This window comes from Ceratotherium simum, chromosome X (genome assembly GCF_057802395.1).
Source record: "Ceratotherium simum simum isolate JZ-2026a chromosome X, ASM5780239v1, whole genome shotgun sequence".
NCBI classification, from domain to species: Eukaryota; Metazoa; Chordata; class Mammalia; order Perissodactyla; family Rhinocerotidae; genus Ceratotherium; species Ceratotherium simum.
Genome location: NC_141940.1, coordinates 89,522,861 through 89,527,682, shown reverse-complemented (window position 1 = coordinate 89,527,682; position 4,822 = coordinate 89,522,861).

The window sequence follows — 4,822 nt, the reverse complement described above, 5'->3', positions numbered from 1 at the left end:
TACTCACCCAGATGAACTGCTCCCCACAAAGCAGAATCTGTTCTTCCATTTAACAAACACTTACAGAGGAGCATGCACTGAGTCAGGTGATGTCCTAAACCAGACAGGTTAAATGGCTCAGCTTCGTAGCTGGTGGCACTGGCCAAGTCAGGCTCCATGGCTTAGCCTCCACACTACCCAGCAGCTCCTAACAGCAAGCAGCACCATTTATCCAGTGCTCACTGTGGGTCAGCAACAGCTGGGAGGCTTCAGTTGCTTCAGTTCATGAACACCTGGAAAAAAAAGACCAAAGAAAGTATACTCACACTCACTTTCCTAATGAAAAAGTGAGGTTCAGAACTGATGGGTAACTTGCCCTGACCACACTGAGTTTAAGCAGTAGGTTTTGGATGTGTGACACCCCCGCAAAGTGAGTCTTGCTCATACTTAATTGGGCTGCTTCTCTTTATGGCTTCTCCCCTAGAGCCCCAGAGATGGGGACTGCGGGCCCACACATCCTGAGTATAGTATGGGTAAGGAGCTGTCCTCAACAGAAAAGCACTCTTTCAGCTAGTCGCCACACTAGCCCACTGCAGAATCATAGTAGGCCGTGCTCATTACAGGGATTGTCCAGAACTGCCCTGGCCCTGTAAAAGCCTCCTGCCTGGCTGCCCCACAAAACCCCAGCCCCCTCACTCTGTAGGAGCCCTTGTCCTCATCTTGAACAGGAACCCCTCTCAGAACCTGAGCTGGAAATGTACCTGGCCCCACCTTGTTCAGGAACCCTGGTCCTCACTCCTAGAAGAACAGCTGCCCTAGCCTGGTACAGAAACCTTGTGCTGGAACTCTTAAGGGAACCCTTTCTCTAATTACCAACAGAAAACCCATCCTGACCCTGGACAGGAACAGCAGCCCTCACCTTGGATAGGAGGAACCCCTGTCCTCCCACAGCACAGGAACCTCTGCCTTACCCTGGTTAGGAATCTCTGAACTCATGCTGTAAGGAAGCCCCTGCACCACCCCTTACAGAAACGCCTGTCTTCACCCTCTTCCTAAGTCTCAATCTCTCTATAGAAACCCTGTCTTGACCTTGGACAGGACATCTCTGTCCTCACACTGTACTGGAGCCCTGTCCTCCAGATAGCATTTTAGAAACACTTCACTCACAATAAAATCTAGTTCTGAACCACTGACCTGGCTCTCTCCGCAGAAATCCCTGTCCTCAACCTCTTCAGGAACCCTGATTGAGTGTAGAAGCTCTTGCCTCCGTTGTTGACAATGACCCCCAACATCACTCTGCACAACAATCCTGATCTCACCCTACCCCATAGAGTCCACAGGAACTCACGATCTAACTCTCAACATAAAGCTCAGTCTTGAAATTAGATAGAAAACCCTTTCCTGACCTTGCATCAGGGATGCCTGTCCTGACTCTCGGCTTTAAGCCCTGACCTCCTCCTATACAGGCACCTACAGCCTCATCTGGCACAGGATCCCCCGCCCAGACACAGTACAGGGCTCCCAGCCCTCACCCTATGTTAGCTCCATGGCCCTGACCCCTACAGGAAGCCTTGCCTACAACCATACTGCAACCTCTGATGGGAGTCTCCACAGAAAACCTTTTCCTGACTCACAACAGAAATCCTTAACTTGACTCATTTACAGCAATCTCTGACCTGATCCTTTATAGGAACTCCTAACCTTGCTCTCTGGAAACACTCTCATGACCCTGCATGGGAAGCCCTGATGTGACTCTCTGTGACAGCCCTTGCCCTGGCCTTGTCCCAGAGCCCCACCCTTTCCATGTGAAGGAGCCACAGTCTTGACCCAACAGAAGAAACACTAACCTGAATCTCTGAAGCTAAGTGTCCTACCTCTGCACAAGATCTTTGTCCTGACCCTGCATGAGACCACCCTCTGAGTCCCAGCAGGAACTTGTGTCCTGAGCTGGTACAGAAAACCCTCACACTCAATGGAAACCTTTGACTCTTGAGAGGCATCCAGGATAAAAACACCTGCACTCTATAGGAACCTCTGCTCTGACATTGTTAAATAACTCATAAGCTGAATCACCATGATTACCTGTCCTGAACCTGTACATGAACCCCTGACCTAACCCCTAACAGGGTCACTTGACCTGTCTGTCTCCAGGAACCTAGCTCTGATCCTATACAGAAACACCTGGCCTGAGTGATCCTCTGGCCTGACCTTCTACAGAAAACCACCCTCCTGGCCTCTAAGGAACACCTAATCTTAATCTGCACAGGAAAAATTGCCTTCATACCCTTCCCTCTCCCTCTACAATGTCTCCAACCCTCATATTTTCCTATGAACCAGCCTGACCAAGTAATAGAATCATTATCCTGACTCCAGACAAGAAACACTAACTTGACCATATAAAGAAACCCCTACACCTACACAAGCATCCCGTCTCGATACTTTAAAGAGAATTCTCTACAGCAGTGCTGTCCAACAGAAATATAAAGCAAGTCACATATGTCATTCTAAATTTTCATGTAGCCACATTAAAGAGATAAAAAAGAGATGAAACTAATTTTAATAATATATTTTAGTTTACCCAATATATTCAAATATTTCATTTCAATATGTAATCAATATAAAAATTATTGAGATATTTAAATTTTTCCCCATACTAATTTTCTGAAATCCAGGGTGTATTCTACACCTATAGCACATCTCAAGTTGGACTAGCCACATTTCAAGGGCTCAGTAGCCCCATGTGGCCAGTGGCTACCACACTGGACAGCATAGTTCTGTGGAGTCTATAGAATCCTGTAGCAGGAACTGCTATAGGCTCTTCAAACCTGTTCCCTTTCTTCCCGAGCTCACTCACATTTTACAATTAGATGTGGACATGTGACAGAGTTCTGACCAATGGAGTGTGGGGAGTGACATACCACACTTCCAGGCCTGGCCCATAAAAAACTCTCACACAATCCTCCACTCTCTCTCTTTCCCTATCTACCAGCTGAATAGTGAGAACTCCAAGGATTCAGAGGGGAGCAGAGCCACAAAATAGAAGATCCTGGGTCCATGAATGACCAGTAATAAAAATTCACATTGGATTTTGTATGAGCAAGCTATAAACATTTATTTATTAAGACCCTGAGATTCTGGGTTTGTTTGTTACAGCAGCTAGCATAATTTAGCCCAATAACAATCTCTTGACTGAATCTGGACACGAACACCTGATCTTAATGTCTATATGAACACAGCTCTGAATCTATACAGAAACACCTGTGCTGACCCTGAACTGGACCACCTGATCTCTTTGTATGAACATGTCATAATGCAGTCTAGGGAGCCCCACCCTGAATTTGTACGGGAACCTCTAGTCTGGAGCTCTCTAGAAACAACTCTCTTGTCCTGTATAGAAACGCCTGCTTGGTTCAGTAGAGGAACAGCACCATAGACACTACAGGAATTCCCATCCTCACTCTGTCCAGGAACATTTGCTTGACGCAATAGAAAAACACCAGAAGTGACCTGACCCCTGTCCATGAATCCCTGTCCTCACACCTCACACAAAAGGAATACCTCTCCTCAGGAAGCATGGAACCTCTGCACTCATCCTGTAAAAGAATCCCAGCCAGATAAAGGAAACCAAAGACTGACACTCTACAGCAGGGATCAGCAAACTATGGCCTTCAGGCCAAAGCCAGACTGCAGCCTGTTTTTACATTTTTAAAGGGAAAGAAGGAAAGATAGAAAAATATGCCACAGAGGCCCTATGTGGCCTGCAAAGCCTAAAATATTTACTATCCGGCTCTTTATAGAAAGTTTTCTGACCTCTGCTCTACAGGATGCTCTGACCATACAGAAAAATGGCCTTGGCCCTTACAAGACTATCTACTCTATTCCTTTGCAGGCATCACAACTCCAGAATGTTCCTCAGTGTGTATATATGTTTTCTTTGGTGTATGTGGAGGTTTAAGGGTCTTAGGGCTGTGACTCTCTTCTACTGGGACAAAAGTCACGTTCAGTAGGAAAGGAGTGGAAAGGAAGAGAAGGCTGGAGCTAGAGTTTTCAAGAGGGTTCAGAGGGCCCGGCTACTGGGCAGTGGGGCTGTCAATCAGTTTGTTAGTCAGCGATGCTGAACCCCAGGCCGCTTATCTCTCTGGCCCCAGCCTACAGCCCGGTAGGAAATGGTGAAGAATGAGAGAGGCAGATTAGGAGGACAAACCGGCCTCCTGCGGGGCTGATATTTAGACATTTAGACATGAGGTGGGAGGCAGTTGGGGGGGCGCGCAAGGGGGCAACTCCCCCTACCCCCCAGGCACATACTTTCTATTACAGCTTGAGAGCAGAGGTTACCCGGTGGAGGGGGCTGGCAGGGAGAGCTACTGCCCAAGAAATACTCCCCTCCTGGAGTCCATTCTGGCCCCGGGCACTATTATTATCACAATTTTCCAGATGAGGAAACTGAAGCAGAGATGTTCAGTAACTTGCCCAAGGTCACATGGCTAAGTCGCGGAACCTCAGTTTCCTTATCTGCAAAGCAGCCTTAATAATGGGAACTACCTCACAGAATTGTGGCTTACGACAACGCCTACCACACAACACTTTCTATCATTACAATTACTCGCCCCTACTAAGACTCCTTCCGCCTCACTATCCATTTTCGCGGTAGAATATTAATAACTAACACTTGGTGAGTGCTTCCTGTGTACTACCTTAAAGAATATATTAACTCAGAAAATCCTCACAACATTTATGATCATCACCAATCCCATTTTGGCTGCCAATAGCCATTGTCCAGTTTCAACCGCGCTCCCGGCCAAGAGGCCGGCCCGCCCGCGCTACGTCATCACGGCGCGCCGCG